This window comes from Pan paniscus, chromosome 3, assembly GCF_029289425.2.
Source record: "Pan paniscus chromosome 3, NHGRI_mPanPan1-v2.0_pri, whole genome shotgun sequence".
In the NCBI taxonomy this organism is placed as follows: Eukaryota; Metazoa; Chordata; class Mammalia; order Primates; family Hominidae; genus Pan; species Pan paniscus.
The window spans coordinates 166,483,444-166,502,141 of NC_073252.2; the positions used below are offsets into that span (position 1 = coordinate 166,483,444).

Consider the following 18,698-nt stretch of genomic DNA (forward strand, 5'->3'; position numbering starts at 1 on the left):
ATGGCAGTTTGTGCATCTCTATCATTTGTAAACAAACTAATAGGAAACAATTCGGAGGGTGCAAGTAATAGGAACTAAAATATTTACTCTCACAATGAATTAATCTGAAAATGGTGTCTGATGTGTCAGATGTCTGGGGGAAAGAAGATCATTTTCAAAAAAAAAAAGAAAACTGCATTTTTTTTCTCTCTTGAATAGCTCCAATACTGATTGCGGGAAAAGAAAAAAAAATTCAAGAATGAAACAAAAACCTGGAAGGGCCATGAGCTCTTTTCTCTAACTAGGCCCAGCCCCCACCCTGTACTGTCCAACAGAAGTCGTCACCTATAGACTCACAGCCATCCTGGACCTCCAGCCGAGTCCATGGTACCGCTCGTAAAGTAGGGGTTCCTGGTCCAGTCTATGGTACCTCTCATAAAGTAGGGGTTCCTGGCTCAGTCTGTGGTACCGCTCATAAAGTGGGGGTTCCTGGCCCAGTCTGTGGTACCTCTCATAAAGTGGGGGTTCCTGGCTTAGTATCGTGGACGCATCCACTTCAGCTCCTACATCTCCCTTTGTTTCTAACACTCTCCCTCAAGTGTAAGCAGAAGATAATTAAATGTAGGCCATTTGGTGAGTCCCAGATGTCCTGCACACAGGATTTGTGCAACGCCTTACCACCCGCTGTGGGACTGCGAAGTGTGCTTAAACGCTGCACAAGAAAAAATTAATAGCATTATTTCTGCAACTCAGTGGCTGACACTCACAATCTTCAATCACATCATGAAAGAAGCAACACAATGCTTAAGTCATAATCTTAACAGGAGAAAAAAGGAGGGAATGAGCGTAAACCTAACTTATACACTATTCTTTTCCTTGGTTCCTTGCTGCCCTCTCATTACAAATGATATTTGAAGATCAAAATAAAGGTAGGGCTAACTGTGAAAAATCTCTGCTTCTCTTTATTCCTACCAAAAAAACGGTCCTTCAGGCAAGGCGCGGTGGCTCACCCCTGTAATCCCAGCACTTTGGAAGGCCAAGGCGGGCGGATCACGAGGTCAGGAGATCGAGACCATCCTGGCTAACACAGTGAAACCCCATCTCTTCTAAAGATACAAAAAATTAGCCGGGCGTGGTGGCGGGCGCCTGTAGTCCCAGCTACTCGGGAGACTGAGGCAGGAGAATGGCGTGAACCCGGAGGGCGGAGCCTGCAGTGAGCCGAGATCAAGCCACTGCACTCCAGCCTGGGTGACAGAGCGACACTCCATCTCAAAAAAAAAAAAGTCAAAACCATAGACATGCATGGAATCCCCCTAGGAATAAGCTCTGAAGGGAAACCTGTGAATGGCAAAATGTGGTAGGCGATTTGCCAAGCATATAGAAAGGCATGGTCATGTTTTTCCACTGAGCTCACCTCCTACAGCAGATCCAACAATATATAAATAACAATATGCTATTTTCAAATCCCCTTTGTTACTTTCTTTTTTATCTTCTTCCTTTGTCTTGTGGGAGAAAGGTAGGACTCTAAGCCTGTAGATGAGCAAAATGAGAACTCCAAAGGGAGGTTACTGAAGGGTGATGCGGTGGGCAAGTTCTTACCCTGGGACAGATCAGCAGATAAAATGATGCTTATTTGTTACTCTAGTGCCAAAAATATGTGCATTGCTGTGAAAGTCTGTGTCCTTTTGCCTGGGAAAATAATAATGAAATGATTGTTAAGTGTTTACATGCTAAATCAACAGCTCCCCTTGCTCCTACTCTTACTACTTGCTCTTACCCCAGTCTCTAAAGAAGAAACAGTATTACGATTTTCTATCTTAAAAGAGTAAAACGATTTCAGGCCGAATCAACCTTTTCAAAATTACTGCATTTTACAACCTTTGCTTTTCTCTTCCTTTCTCTCACTCCCACCCTTTGATACCCTATTGTTCTGCAAATCCTGTCTCCAGAGAAAGACATAGCCTGTAAAATCATTCATATTGAGCTGTTAGGGATTGTTAGCATCACCTCAGTCCAGTTCTAGGCTAACGAAGTGAAGTACATCTTAATAAGCAATGATAAGCACTGCACAAAATCAGGAAAATATCATTTCATGAGATGATGTGTTTGAGAGATAGAAGAGAAGGAAATAGCAGCCTTTATCATTCTCTTTATTAGTGAGGTTTTCTATATTTGGAAATTCCTGATGGGTTTCCTCCACACTCCTAGACACAAATTGAAGTACAAGTTGTTCCCTTGCCTGGAATGTTCCACTTCCCAGAATGTTCTGCCTCTTATGGCTGGCTCTTACTTGTCTTTCAAATCTCAGCTTAATGTCACCACTTCCCTGACCACCCAGTCTAAAGCAGCCACCCAGCCATGTTCCAATAACTCATCCTCATTAATTATCACATACCACATAATTATTTCTGACAGTTACTTGCTTTTTGTTTTTTTTAATTGCTCCCTGCCTCCAATATTATAATGTAGCTTCCTGAGAATGGGAACCCTGACTGTCTTATTTCATTGCTCTTTCACTAGGACCCTAGAACAGGTCCTGACAAATAGTAGATGCTCGACGATATTTTTTGAATGAATGAAGCAAAAGCAGAACAAAAAGGAGGAAAAGAAAGATCTCTCACCTTTAGAGCAACCCCCATTTGATCTGCCTAACGTTCTTTTTTTTTTTTTTTTTTTTTTTGAGATGAAGTTTTGCTTTGTCACCTAGGCTGGAGAGCAATGGAGCAATGACGTGATCTTGGCTCACTGCAACCTCCACATCCTGGGTGCAAGTCATTCTCCTGCCTCAGCCTCCCGAGTAGCTGGGATTACAGGCACGTGCCACCACGCCTGGCTAATTTTTGTATTTTTAGTAGAGACGGGGTTTCACCATATTGGCCAGGCTGGTCTCGAACTCCTGACCTCAGGTGATGCACCCACCTCGGCCTCCCAAAGTGCTGGGATATCAGGTGTGAGCCACCATGCCCGGCTGATCTGCCTTTCACCTAGATATACCATGGGACTTCTATTTTCAAACCCCATCAACTCCAGAGTTTTCCCACATTACAGTACTTTTCCAACTGACATCATTTATCTTGTAAACCAAATGAGTATGAAGAATTAAATAAGAATCTCATGGGATAGAATTACATTAGAAAAGTTTGTCCAAGTTACTTAATTTGGGAACACTTTCAACTCCTTCCTCATTTCTTCTGTGTTCTCATTTGATTAGCATCTTAATTTAAAACATTATGAAAAATGAGACATTCGGAAGGACTAGGAGGACATTTTCACTCTCTAGTACATACTTGCAATGTCAGTTGGCCACAGTGCAATCACACTGCTATTTCAAGGTGTGTGTACTTGACATGTTAACACCCCATCAGATGCCAGACTTGTGGTGAAGGGCCAAGAGCTTCTGTGCTACTCCCTTCCTGTCCTGTTTATGTTGGACTGCAGCTTCAACTCCAACGTGTGGCTTTGGCAATGGAACTTACAAAGTTGAACATTATCCCGTCCTTCAACCTCTACTAGTTAGGGTTCAAGATCTCACTATATTACTGTTTGACATTAGTATACAAATGGTTTCTTAGGTTCTATTCTTGTATAAACCTTACCTGGTTGATTGAAAAGCAAAGCAAAATAAAAACAAAAAGGACAAAGACAAGGTAAGCAAAAACAAGTTGGGGCAAAATAACTAACAAAGGGTCAAGGAAATGTAATCATTGAATGTACATAAATGTATTTTAAAATTTAGCACACTTTTTTTTCTTAACCAATATTTCTAATTTTTTACATGTCTGCAACCTGTAGACTTAAATCATCCGTAATTTCCATGGAATTTCATGTACGTTCAGTTAGCTAGCCATTACTTTCATTTCTTTTCAACTTAAATTTGTTTTTTCTAGGTAATACAATCACACAGTTAAAAGTATAAAGAAATATATGCACTGAAAAGTCTGCCTCTCGGACTCAGTAACCAGTTGTCACTGTCTTGTGTATCCTGCCAGAGATTGTTTACATGCCTATCAAGCAAATATATATGTATATATAAAATGTGTATTTTTTCTTTTATTTTTAGACAAGTGCCTACCCACCACATATACTGTTCTGCACCTTGCCTTTTCTATTTAGCAGTAGATTTTAGAGATGTTTCATGTGAGTAATTAAAAAGTCTTATTTTTAAGTGATTGTATATATTTATTGTAGAAATGATTGATAATTCCTTTCTCTATTGTTGCCAATCTAATTTTTTTTTTTTTGAGACGGAGTCTCGCTCTGTTGCCCAGGCTGGAGTGCAGTGGCATGACCTCAGTTCTCTGCAACCTCCGCCTCCTGGGTTCAAGTAATTCTCCTGCCTCAGCCTCCTGAGTAGCTGGAATTATGGACGTGTACCACAACACCTGGCTAATTTTTGTATTTTTAGTAGAGACGGGGTTTCACCATGTTGGTCAGGCTGGTCTCAAACTCCCGACCTCGTGACCCACCCGTCTTGTCCTCCCAAAGTGCTGGGATTACAGGCGTGAGCCACTGCTCCCAGCCACCAGTCTAAGTTTCAATGACCTAAGTAATTATCAAAAGTAATCTTCTTTTATTTATTTATTTTTTTTTTTGAGAAAAATTCTCGCTCTGTCACCCAGGCTGGAGTGCAATGACACAATCTCGGCTCACTGCAACCTCCGCCTCCTGGGTTCAAGTGATTCTCCTGCCTCAGCCCCCCAAGTAGCTGGAATTACAGGCACCCGCCACCTTGCCTGGCTAATTTTTTTGTACTTTTAGTAGAGACGAGGTTTCACCATGTTGGCCAGGCTGGTCTTGAACTCCTCACCTCAGGTGATCTGCTTGCCTTGGCCTCCTCAAGTGCTAGGATTACAGGTGTGAGCCACCATGCCCAGCCAAAAGTATTATTTTAAAAAGTTTTTCTTACTTGTATTTTAGGTTCAGGGATACATGTGTACATTAGTTATATATTTGCCTGTCACAGGGGTTTGGTGTACAGATAATTTTGTCACCTGGGTAATAAGCATAGTACCCAATAGATAATTTTTCTGATCCTCTCCCTCCTCCCGCTCTCCACCCTCAAGCAGGCCTTGGTGTCTGTTGTTCCCCTCCTAGTTTCCATGTGTTCTTGTTGTTAAGCTGTCACTTCTGAGTAAGAATATGTGGTATTTGTTTTTCTGCTCCTGTGTTAGTTTGCTTAGGATCATGGCCTCCAACTTTGTCCATGTTGCTGGGAAAGACACGATCTTGTTCCTTTATATGGCTGCATAGTATTCCGTTGTGTATATGTACCACATTTTCTTTATCCAGTCTACCATTGATGGGCATTAAGTTGATTCCATGTCTGGGCTGTTCTGAATAGTAGAACACCATTCATCTCCTCACTGTTAGTTGAACATCTGCAAAATGTTGGGTAATGTGGGGTGCTGAAAACACAAAGATGAAAGAGACAAGAGCAGTACCTTTGAATAATCTATAACCTGGTTATCTCTACGATGATTTTGGCAAGAACGTGCAGATGCATACACATATACACAAAATGCTGCACATCTTTCAGCATCATACAAATTTCGTAGAAGAATGGCCAATCCCTAAATTAGATTCAGTGCAATCCAAATGCCTTCTCTTCCCACTTTAATGTTTGAAAGATACATCATTCAGTTTTTGATTCTGAAGATTTAATATGCACCAGCTTCTGTTTCTGGTTAAGTGATTTTCATTATCCTCAAAGGCTAGTCAAATAACAAAGCAATTTAGTAATGGCAAAAGTATAAAGTATGGACCAGAGGGGTCTTCAAAATATTAGGGAAGATAGAGCAGAAAACCGGTTTTTTCAGTTTTTTGTTATAAAATTATACACACACTCTGAGTCACCAAACACATTGGAGGTTGATAAGGAACGTAGGAGTAGTCACGGGTCCTAATTCTGCAGTTCGTGGCTATGTGAGTATGAACTCTTCATAAATACAATGTGATGATGACTTTGCATTTGCATTTCTCTTCCTCCTTTCTCTCACTCCCAGTCTTAGACACCCGATTGTTCCATAAATCGTGTCTTAAGAGAAAGGCATATCCTATAAACTCATTCGTGTGAAGGTATTTGCATTAGCAGTGTTGGTCTTGGATCACTTTGCAAACAACCCTTCCCTGAAAATGAGAAGTCCAATCAAGGAGCTTCCTGAAGTATAAAACTTTTTTAACTAAGTAATAACATTTAGGTGCATTCGTCCTCATGATTTTTTAATGTAAATACTGGCTCTGACACAGTGCCACATTCTTAGATATTAGGCTAATTGTGCTTTGCTGTGCCAGTCTCTTGGTGAATGTAATGTTTAATTACATTTCCAGAAGAAAGCTGAGCTCTATTTTTATGATTAGGAGTTTTATTTGATGTCTGAAATATAATTGGAAATACTTTCAGATACCCTATCTGTGTTTGAAGTGGTACTCAATCATCCATAAGAAATACCATATGTCCATTTCAAATATTAGGTGTTTTACATGAAGGAATACATGATGATAACAATATTTCTTCAACATATCTTCATTTTACCTAAGTGTGTAGGAGAGCTCTTTTAGTAATTACAAAGTAAGGTGAAAATAGTCATCCCTACTGGGTAGAGACCTTTTATTTTAAAAGGGGGAGTGGCTAAGCTCAGAGATAAGATGGAGCCACATATGAACAATATGCTCATAGATAAAGCTATGAATTTGATGGAAAATATGAACAATATAGTGTTAAGTGAAAATAGACAAAATGATATATGTAACTTAATGTCAATTTTATGAAAAAATAAAAAATAATACACTTTAACCAACTAAAATGTATATTATATATTAGAAGAAAATACACCAAAATGTAACCAGTGGTTCTTTGAGTGCTGGAAATTTGGGCAGATTATATCTTCTCACTAACTATTCCTGATTTTCCAACTTTTTGACAATAACGCTTTTATAATTACAAAGTATTATTTTAAAATAAATAGGTACTTTTGATCCTTTCTCTTCCGTCCTCCTTCCTCCATTAAACTTCAGTTCATTTGACTGTTCATCATGGATGCTTCTTGTTAAATAATAGTTGCTTGCTAAGTAAGCTTAATTTTGAGCACATTCAGAAGTGGAATGCTCTGGCACTGAATGTTCTCACCTCCCCGGTGGGATCTCCTTCTAGAAACCAATGACCTTCAGGATTCCATCTGGATTTTTAGAACTCTTCCTAGGAATCCTTCCCCAGAAAATGTCCTATGTTCCAAAATAACTTTACTCCTCCACAAACACTGTTTTCCAACAACACCTGCCCCCACCAAACAAAACTCTTATCCCTTTAATTGTACATCTCAGGTGTTTAAATGAATATGATATGAATAAGCTATTTATGTATATATGTATGTATGTATTTTCAAGGCAGGGTCTCACTCTGCCACCCAGGCTGGAGTGCAGTGGTCTGTCACAGCTCATTGCAACCTTGACCTCCCTGGGCTCAGGTGATCCTCCTGCCTCAGCCTCCCAAGTAGCTGGGACTACAAGTGCACAATACCACACCCAGCTATTTTTTTTATTTTTTGTAGAGATGGAGTTTTGCCATTGTTGCCCAGCCACGTCTCAAGCAATCTGCCTGCCTTGGCCTCTCAAAGTGTTGAGATTACGAGACGTGAGCCACCACACCTGGCCCATTTTAAAGTTAAAAGTAAACCAAATACTTTAAAGACCAACATTTACAGTATAATCCATACAAGGCCTTCCACAGAAAGTAGGATGAAAACTTTACCCTCAGAGACAATGGTGAAGGAGAAAAGATGCAATGAAGGCAAGACTAAGATTCCAATTCAAATAACAATAATGTCAGGAAAGTATGCGATGAAGGCATCTGCTGAAAGAGGAAAGACAGTTGTGGTAACTGTGGGTAATATTACAAAGCACGAAAAGGGTGGAGAACTAAGAGAGAGAAAGAATACCAAAAAAGGAATGTGTATATTTCCTGGCAATCAAGAGAACCCATTTGAATTTCAAGAGTGTAAACCCACATTCAATTCAGTGAGCATGGTTTCATGACTTTATTTCAGCAATAATGAGCACTGTGAAGGTAGAAACAGGACATATATCTTTGGCAGTACTGGCACAGTGGGATGTTATGGTATTTAATTAGATGATCCTTGAGAAACATTACTGAGATTATCAGCCAAGCCGTGTGTAGGTTCAGAAAAGGAAACAGATTCAACAAGATTAAGGTTTGAGGGGAAAAGAGAAAGGAATCAAGAAAATGGAAGTTATACCAAGAATGAAAATGGGGAGTGTCAGATGAGAAAATATGGAGAGGGAGCAGTGGTTGTGATCAAAGAGAGGATTCTGAAAGTTTAAAAAACTTAAACTCTTTCCAAGTGATAAAAGAATGTAAGATGCATCTGTTCGAGTGGATAGTTTAAGTGGAAGTTAAGGTCGCAGGAGCAGAGGAAGTGGTCAGGGAACCATGAAGCCAGGATGTTAGAAGGAACATTAACATGGATGGTGGCCAACAGTGATGGCAGAAAACCAAATGCTAAATAGTAAAGTCACTGAGAAAAGTGAGGAAATGACCAAGGTTGTTGGTGACAAGCAGGGAAGACAGAATGACTGTAGGTGGAGTGCACCAACTTCAAAAGAGGAACAGATATTTCGTAGTGATGGCAAAACTCTTCTGAGAGTTGCCTTGGGAAACAAGGACCCTGCAGAACCCTCCTTGCTCAGAAGGATACTGAGGAGGCTGGAGACATCATCAGGGACAGCCAGACTTCAGTTAAGACAAAGCATTTCCAAGGAAAAGGTTTGAGGAAGCAGAGTTTGGTTAGAAACAGCCAAGGAATCCCATAGGCAATAGAAGAGATCTAGAAAAGGGATTCAAGGGAGAATTGGAGAAGGAAGATGAGGAGGAAGAAAGCTATAGTGCAGAGTTTTGCACTACGAACCTCTGGATGCTAGGGCAGATACAGAAATTCTGTGTCAGCATTCCTACTGTGTTGTGCTAGAGCGCACTACTCTATACCATCTGATGCTGGGGAGCAAAAGCATGGTCCTGAGGATCACTTGCCGCTATTTCATGAAGAGTGACTAAGATTGCTTGCAGTTGGAAGGAAATAGAGCCATTTCCAATATAATTACTACTTATTTTTTAGCCTCCTATTTATTTTAGTTACGTGGTAGCACCATGATCCATTTTGTGGTTACTAACCTCTAAGTACGACTTTGAGTTGGGCTTTTTTTTTTTTTTTTTTTTTTTTTTTTTTTCTGGTGGAGTCTCACTCTGTTGCCAGGCTGGAGTGCAGTGGTGTGATGTCAGCTCACTGCAACCTCTCCCTGCCAGGTTCAAGCAATTCTCCTGCCTCAGCCTCCCGAATAGCTGGGATTACAGGCACGTGCCACCGTGCCCAGCTAATTTTTTTGTATTTCTAGTAGAGACGGGGTTTCACCACGTTGACCAGGATGGTCCTGATCTCTTGACCTCGTGTTGAATTGGGTTTTTATTGAACAAGCCCAATTCCTCATTTGTGTATTTTAAAATGATTGTTCTCAACTAATGACTCTCTAATTCATATTTGCTTAATTTCATTTTATGTTTACAACTTTTACCACTAGAGAATTTATTTTTGTCTACTACAGGCTGAAATACATTAGGTTGACAATTTTTTTACCATTGATTTATTTTTTCTGCAAATGTGTGAGTTTTTCATTCATACTAATACATCACCTAATAGTGAGAACATTAGTTACAGGGAGGTTTATTTTATTTGGTTTCTATTACAAGTATAAAACCAGAGAGTTCATTTTCTCAACAAATCTGAGAGTGACTGTTTCCTTACCTGACTAAAGTGATGATTACACAAACCTTGTGGATGACAGTGGAGTCAATGTGGTTTTTAAAAAACCTTTTCCATATGTAACAAGGAATTAGATAGTATGTCATTTGATTTTAAGAATGATGAACATATTAAATTGATTCTGTCAAATGTAGATTTTTCTAAAATAAGTTGGCTGGATAAATCACACGTCAATTTGAACACACATCTTTGCTTCATTATTCAAAGAGAAACCATAATTACGATCAGAACCTCAGATTTTGCTCTAGGAGCATGCCAGGTTCATGCCTTCCAATCTCTGTATGTGAAGGTTTCCTGGTAGGATGATACTGGCTCCTCTTGCCCAAGGCTGTCATGAGGATGCACACTCACTGCAAGGGTTTTTTATGGTGCTGAGAGGAAAGGCCTTCATAAATATGTACATTTACTTAATTTCTGTATCTACATTCCCACTGTGTTTTCCTAGAGCTCACTACTGTACACCATCTCGACTCTGAAGCCCTGGGAATGTCTGCTCTATGCTCTGCTCCATTTCATAATGTTCTTTAGGTCTGTTTTGTTATTTAAATGTAATGATGTATGTATCCACAATAGGTAGCATTTGAGGGTGTCCAGCTGTGAGCCTCTGGATGTGAAGCTAGTGAAACAATTGAATGACTAACAGTTGAATGCCTAGCCAAATATTTTCACTTCACTTTATATGTCAGCAATGGAAAAGAGTAGATGTAGCCATCGACTCTTCTTTTTGCTCAGAGAAGTTTATAAATAGGTCAAAAATGGGTAATTATGTGCCTCAGCTACAATTTCAAACTTCTGCTTTCCTAGTAATTGCCATTAAATGAGTAAGTTGTAAAAGATTTCTGGAAAGACCACAAATATTTTCTTTTCCTTGTTTCTTTGTTAAAATAGTTCATATACCATCTGGTTTCGGGGATGTATCATTATGCTCAATGTTTGAAACAAAAAAACCCTAAAAGCCATAAAAGGTGGCTTGAGTACAATGCAGTGAAAAAGAACAATGTATTTTATTCTCTTTAATTTCTTTTTTTTTTTTTTTTTTTTTTTTGAGATGGAGTCTTGCTCTGTTGCCCAGGCTGGAGTGCAGTGGTGCGATCTCTGCTCACTGCAAGCTCCGCCTCCCGGGTTCACGCCATTCTCCTGCCTCAGCCTCCCGAGTAGCTGGGACTACAGGCACCTGCCACCACGCCCGGCTAATTTTTTGTATTTTTAGTACAGACGGGGTTTCACCATGTTGGCCAGAATGGTCTCGATCTCCTGACCTCATGATCCGCCCACCTCGGCCTCCCAAAGTGCTGGGATTACAGGCATGAGCCACCACACCCAACCTGTTCTCTTTAATTTCTAAAATAAAGTTTTAGAAAAAACTAAAACTCTAAAAAGAGTAGCTTAGTCTTCCAAACAGTGCTAGTTACAGGGGCAAATTCTTGCTCCAGGTGACTGTTTTTATGTGCCTTCCCTTCCCTCATAGCCACGGCTTTCTTCAAAGGGCATCCTCTAACTCAAATGTGAAATATTCATGTGTATTTTATTCTATCACAAAACAATTTTACACAGATAGGATTACTCATGATGAAGCATTCTAGAACAACAGCAAGAGTTTCACTTCATGTTTGTTGTAATTATTCTATCTTTGAAAAGCAGAAATATATGTGGTTATTATCATAATTAAGACTTCCTGATACTGAACAGCTGCCTTACTGGAGAGAAATGTTAGGAATTTTTTATTTTTACTAAAAACTGTCAGAAATTTCTAAAAGGAATTAGATGAATCCTGAAGGTCCTGTAACTTGAAAAGTTGATTTACGCTGAGGACCCCATTTTCATCAAGGTATCAACTAGAGAGAAACTTGTATTTTTCTTATTTTGCATTACAATAATGCATCTTGCTTTTCTTTTTTATGAAGTGTTCACTTTATTTTTATTACTCCAGGTACCCAGGATCATTCATGCGCTCTTTACGGTGTTGTACACCTTGTGTTCAGTAGACATTTTTAATTTTTTTCTTCTCTGAGACAAGGTCTCACTCTGTTGCCCATGCCTGGCTAATTTTTTTCTTTTTTGTAGAGACAGGGTCTTGCTTTGTTGCCCAGGCTGGTTTCAAACTCCTGGCTTCAAGCGATCCTCTAGCCTTAGCCTTCCAAAGTGTTGAGATTATAGGCATGAGCCACCACACTCAGCCCAGGGTTCAGCAGACACTTTGAGAGGTCAGATAGAGTTCATCCTTCAGGCAGATGAGATGCTGTCCCTTTAAAAAAAAAAAAAATCAACTTCTATTTTAGATATAGGGGATACATGTGCAGGTTTGTTACATGGGTATATTTATTATACCCATGTAGTGAATGTAGTATCCAATAGGTAGTTTTTCAACCCACAGCCTCCTCCCTTTCTTCTTCTTCTGGTAGTCAGCAGTGTCAGTCATTTCTACGTTTATGTCCATGTGTGCTCAATGTTTAGCTCTCACTTGTGAGAACATGCAGTATTTGGTTTTCCATCCCTGCATTAATTTGCTTAGGATTATGGCCTCCAGCTCCATCCACATTACTGCAAAGTACATGATTTCATTCTTTTATATGGCTGCATAGTATTACATGATGTATATGTACCACATTGTCTTTATCCAGTTGACCACTGATGGGCACCTAGGTTGACTCTATGTCTTTGCTACTATGAATTATGCTACAGTGAACATACTAGTGCATGTGTCTTCTTGGTATAATGATCTATTTTCCTTTGGGTATATACCCAGTAGTGGGATTGCTGGGTTGAATGGTAGCTCTATTTTAAGTTCTTTGAGAAATCTCCAAGCTGCTTTTCACAGGGGCTGAACTAATTTACATTCCCACCAACAGTATGTAAGCATTCCCTTTTTTCCATAGCCTGACCAGCATCTGTTGTTTTTTGACTTTTTAATAGTAGCTGATGTGACATGTTGCCTCATCATGGTTTTGATTTGCATTTCTCTGATGATTAGTGATGAGCATTTTTTCATATGTTTGTTGGCTGCTTGTATGTTTTCTTTGGAGAAGTGTCTGTTCATGTCCTTTGCTCATTTTTTAAATGGGATTCTTTTTTATCTGTTGATTTAAGTTCCTTATAGGTTCTGGACATGAGACCTTTGTTTGGTACATAGTTTGCTAATATTTTCTCCCATTCTGTAGGTTGTCTCTTTACACTGTTGATAGTTTCTTTTGCTGTACAGAAGTTCTTTAGTTTAATTAGATCCCACTTGTCAATTTTTGGTTTTGTTGCAATTGCTTTTGGAAACTTCACCAAAAATTATTTGCCAAAGCTGAGGTCAAGAAGGTTATTTCCTAGGTTTTCTTCTAGGATTGTTATAGTTTGAGGTCTTGTATTTAAATCTTTAATCTATCTTGAGCTAATTTTTGTAATGGTGAAAGGTAAGGGTCTAGTTTTATTCTTTTGCATAGGGCTAGCCAGCTATCCCAGCACCATTTATTGAATAGGGAGTCCTTTTCCCCATTGCTTGTTTTTGTCAGCCTTGTCAAAGATCAAATGGTTGTTTGTGGCTTTATTTCTGAGCTTTCTATTGTGTTCCATTGGTTTACGTATTTGTTTTTGTACCAGTACCATGCTGTTTTGGTTACTGTAGCCTGATAGTATAGCTTGAAGTCAAGTAATGTGATACCTCCAACTTTGTTCTTTTTGTTTGGGATGGCTTTGGCTATTTGGGTTCTTTTTTGATTCCATATAAATTTTAGAATAGTTTTTTCCAATTCTGTGAAGAATGACATTGGTACTTTGACATTGGTACTTTGACATTGAATGTCAATGACATTGACATTCAATAGCATTGAATCTGTAAATTGCTTTGGGTGGTATGGGTATTTTAACAATATTGATCTTTCCAATCCATTAGCGTGGATGTTTTTTCATTTATTCATGTGGTCTCTGATTTCTTTCAGTAGTGTTTTATAGTTCTTGTAGAGATCTTTCACCTCCTTGGTTAGCTGTATTCCTAGGTATTTTATTTTCTTTGTGAATATTGTAAATTGGATCGTGTTCTTGATTTGACTTTCAGTGTGGACATTACTGGTGTATAGAAATGCTACTGATTTTTGTGCATTGATTTTGTATCCTGAAACCTTTCTAAAATTGTTTATCAATTCTAGTAGCCTTTTGGTGGAGTCTTTAGGAATTTTCTAGATATCGAATCATATTATCAGTGAAAAGAGATAATTTGAATTCCTTTTTTCCTTTTGGATGCCTTTTATTTCGTATTAAATTCTTTTTTATTTTCCCATAAGTTATTGGGGTACAGGTGGTATCTGATTACATGAGTAAGCTCTTTAGTGGTAATTCGTGAGATCTTGGTGCACCCATCACCTGAGCAGTATACACTACACCATATTTGTAGTATTTTATCCCTCGCCCTCCTCCCACTCTTCCCCCAAGGCCCCAAGGTCCACTGTATCATTCTTATGCCTTTGTGGATGCCTTTTATTTCTTCCTCTTGCCTGATTGCTCTGGCTAGGACATCTGTGTCTTGCCTTTCTAAGATGAAGTTCTGTTTTAACTTTTGGTGATAGTAGTAAGCGACCTAAATAAATTAGGTCCAACTAATTTAGTAAGCAACCTAAATAAATTGTGTTCCAACTAAAATGGGAAGTGAAATGGATAAAAAGAAGGTACATGTTTTAAATTTTGTCCAATTTCTTGGTCTTTTTAGTCAGAACAAAGGAGGAGGACACCAGCTGAATTCGGTTCTAGGGTTTTGCCGGGTGCTACATCAGGGGCAACTACTGTGCTTTTGCTTTGGATCTCAACCTCAAACTCCTGGGCTCAAGGGATCCTCCAACCTCAGCCTCCTGAGTAGCTGGGACTATAGGCATGCACCACCATACCTGGCTAATTTTTTTTTTTTTTTTTTTTTTTAGGGACGGGGTCTTGCTATGTTTCCCAGGCTGGTCTTGAACTCCTGGGCTCAAGCAATCTTCCTGCCTTGGTATTCCAAGGTGCTAGGATTACAGATGTAAGCCACTGTGCCTGGCCTGGGCATCTTCTTAAACATTGTTTTTCTCATGACATTTTCCTGCTCCAAAAGTAGTGCCTCTTAAAGGCAGGAAAACTCCCTCCCGGAATTCCCCATCATTCATTCCACCCTTGACTACTGCTCCCTAGGTTCAATGCACAGTTGTTCTCCTAGGACTTCCCTTCAACATCATTCTCGTGTACTTTTACCCTCTTCTTCTCCTGGCTCCCTTGGTTCCTAAATGCCATATATTTCACTTTTTATTTTATCGTCTCACTTACCAGAAGCACATTCTCCAGTAGCTTCCAAAGAAAGGGTACAGACCACATTAAGCTTCTAGACCCTGCTTGTCTGAAAAGTGTCTTTATTCTAGCCTCACACTAAATTGACTGTTTGGCTAGGTTTAAGAGTATGAGTTTTTCCTAAGAACGTTGAAGGAATTGCTTCATATTCTAGTTCCTAGAGTTATTGTAGCAAAATTCAGTGCCAATCTGGTTTCTAATCCTGTATATGACTGACTTTCATTGTAAAACTATCTCTTCACCCCTAGTACTTTGAAATGTTGCAATGGTATGTAATATTTTTCAGAAATTATAGAAAATAGTGGGCCCTTACAATCTGAAAACACTCATGTATATACATTCTGAAAAATTTCTTATTTTTAAATTTCTTCTCCATTTTCCCTGTTCTGTCTTTGTGAAACTTGTATTATTACAATAATAAAACTCCTAATTGATGTTCTCACTTTTTTCTTTTCTTGCCTATTTTTATTGTACTTTCTTTAGACCTCTTCACCTTTGTCTTCCAGACCTTCTGCTGAATCTGTTATTTCTGCTATTGTATTTTTAATTTCCAAGAGTTCTTTCTCATTCTCTATATTCTTTCATGGCATTCTGTTCTATCTCATGGATGTAATCATGTCCTTTGCCTCATATTAATCATTGGATTTTGGAGGAGGGAATCCTATTGTTATTGTCATTTTGTTTTGTTTTTTTCCCCTGTTCCCTGCATTGTCTCTATTTCTTAAAATTCCTTTTTTTGTTGTTTGTTTTTCTGTGTGTGCATTTGGACTAAATTTCATGTTTGAGGCTTTCCATAAACATGGAAAGCATGATCTTTGGCACCAGCAAGTTGATTGGAAACTATATGCTTAGCTAGAAGATGTCAATGGGCAGGCTTTACCCTAGGATTGGGCAAGACCCCCAAGTGCCAATATCTTCAGGTCTTGGGTTAATCAGTTTCTCTAGAAAGACAGACATTCAGCCACCTTCCTTGGGATGGTGGGGGTGGTTGTGGGGGCAGGTAACATGCTTGGCAGACAGCATTTGGAGGCTGAGTAAGGGAAGGGGGTTGGCTTTTATCATTTAGTAGACATATGCATCCATCTAATTCCTTACCCCCATTTTTCACCCTCTTCTCTTACCTGTACATCATTCTGCTGTGCCAGATGTTTCCGAGTTTGAAACCCTTTTGGCTCTCCATCTCCAAAAAGTGAGCTTTCTGTATTCTAGAGTAGTAAAGGAGGAATGGTTGACTACCTACAAGAAATGGGGGAAGGGATTCAGCTGCCTTCCTACAAACTTTCAGCCAGTCTTCTTGTACTAAGCTCCATTCCTCTTCCCCACCTTCAGAGGAATCTAGTGATCAAGGTTTCTGCTGCTCACGTTAGCATCCTTCATGTTTGATTCACTCTCTGTAGGCACTTGGGTTTTCCTCTCCTGCTAAGTCAGTGACAACTCATCCTTTTACTTTTAATTCCAGTGAACTTACAGTTTCACAATCCGTTGCTCTCAGTTTTTTCACGATGAAGGAAGGAACAAAAATAAACACATCCATTCAATCTGCCATCTTTAAGTGGATGTCAATTTATGAGACTTCACAGCTTGTTTTTGAAGATGATTCTTTCCAGCTAAAGAAAGCAGTATAGGACAGACAGAATCTCCCCTATTCCCAAGCTAGATGACCTTAGATAAGCTACTCAGTGCCCCGTTTCAGTTCCCTCTTCATTAAGAGGGAATCGTGACAGTACCTACTTCACAGGAGTGTGGTCACGTCAAATAATGTGCTAGCACAGGGCATGCCAAAGGGCAAATAGTCCAATTGATATTATCTGTCTTTGTTTTTGTTATTATTAAGACAATGTTCACAATGAATCCTTTGTTATTTGATGCACATATAGAAAGTTTCAGAAATAAGCAATTTGCAAAACTTGCAAAAAACTGTAAGTGAATTATTCCTGTGCTATGCTGAGTTTTCTTCCTCCACCTTCAAGAAGTGGCAAGGAAAAAAAGATAGAAAAATCACTGACCAATTAGAAGTTTTTGTTTCAATTAAAACCACCCTAAAGTTCCTGGAAATTGCATATATGAACTCTAGTAAGCTGAATACCAAAAATGAGAGGGAAGTAGCTGATACCAGGCTACAGACTGTGGGCTACAAAAGATTGATAAACAAGTGGTTCTTTTGTGCAAATTTAGATATGAAATCATGCAGAAAACACTTAACAGACCACTAGACAGAGGATTTTATGAGACATGTTACACATGGATGGTGAAAGGCTGAAAATTAATACTTAACTTGTCATGCTTTCTGCTTTGAAATGCTGGAGCCCTCCAGGAATTTTGTTTTAACAACCAATGGAGATATCATTAGGGAGATAGTTCTGAATTCGCTGCATCTCATTCTGTGACAAAGTGCTGCACAAAGTAAAATGTACCTACCACTTTCATCCGAGTTTGTAGCGTTGGACAAATCCCTGTTCCACAATATCATGTGTACAAAGAGTTTCTGAAGAACTTGTGGCATATTTCTTCTCAGTTCTCTTGAAGTTCTCATTTCTCCTTTTCCTCTCCTACTGGCAGGTGATTGATTGACTTAGAGTCAGTGCTGAGTAGTAAATAACTTAAAAAACAAATCTAGAGATGATCTAGAGAAGGCTCGAATCATTGTATTTAGAAGAAATGTGATATGTATTATCTGGGATAGGCCTAGAATAACCTGAATTTACAATGAAGGAGCCCAGTAGCCTTTTCTAGAAAGCCGCTTGCTCTTCCACTCTTGTTTCCTCTTAGGCAAGAGAATATCACTAGAAGCTCAGAAAATTCAGGATTGATTGGAAATGTTTAAAAAGTGAAAATAAACACAAATTTCTATAAGGCTAGGAGCATAATCAGAAAACTCAGAAAAACATAGGGGCTTAAGGATGGTTCCAAAGGTAAAAATGACCTCAAAGTGAATTTCTTTCTTTTCTAATCTTGATGTAATTCAGTTCTTATTCAAGCTGAGACTACCCAAAGACAAAAATGTTGCACTGATTTAAAATATGATTCATCAGAACATTAAAATACTTACGATACAGATTTTTATACAATCTGATAGTCTATTCCTCACAACTCATTATTTGCTCCCTTTAAAATATTTCACAAAGAAAGTCTTAACCAGAACATGATCATGTAACTAGGAGCTCCACATTCAGTAGTAGGATAGGTCGGAAGACTTACAGGGATGTTCCTCATGCTTACAAAAAGAAATTTGATATTGTGTGATAATACACATAAGCTAGAAACTTGTGGTTAAAAGAAATGGTTAGGACTCATGTAAGCATAAGTTCTTGGTATCTTTTTTTAACTGATATATCATAGTTGTCATTTTGGGGGGTACATGTGATATTTTAATACATATATAATGTGTAACTATTAAGTCAGGGTAATTGAGATATCTGTCACCTCAAACATTTATCTTTATGTTGGGAACATTAAAATTCTCTTCTTTTAGCTATTTTGAATAATTTATTGTTAACTATAATTTCCTTACTCTTCTATCAAATCCTAGAACTTTGTATTTTTGTACCCATTAACCAACTTCTTAATTTAACCTTTAAATAAAAAATATTTTCATTC

General features: G+C 38.7%; 1 protein-coding gene across 1 annotated transcript in view; it reads left to right on the plus strand.

Moving 5' to 3' along the window:
• The window catches only part of PALLD (palladin, cytoskeletal associated protein), a 423,408-nt gene that overhangs the window by 209,751 nt on the left and 194,959 nt on the right, over positions 1 to 18,698 (plus strand). The gene's annotated exons all lie outside the window — the stretch shown is intronic.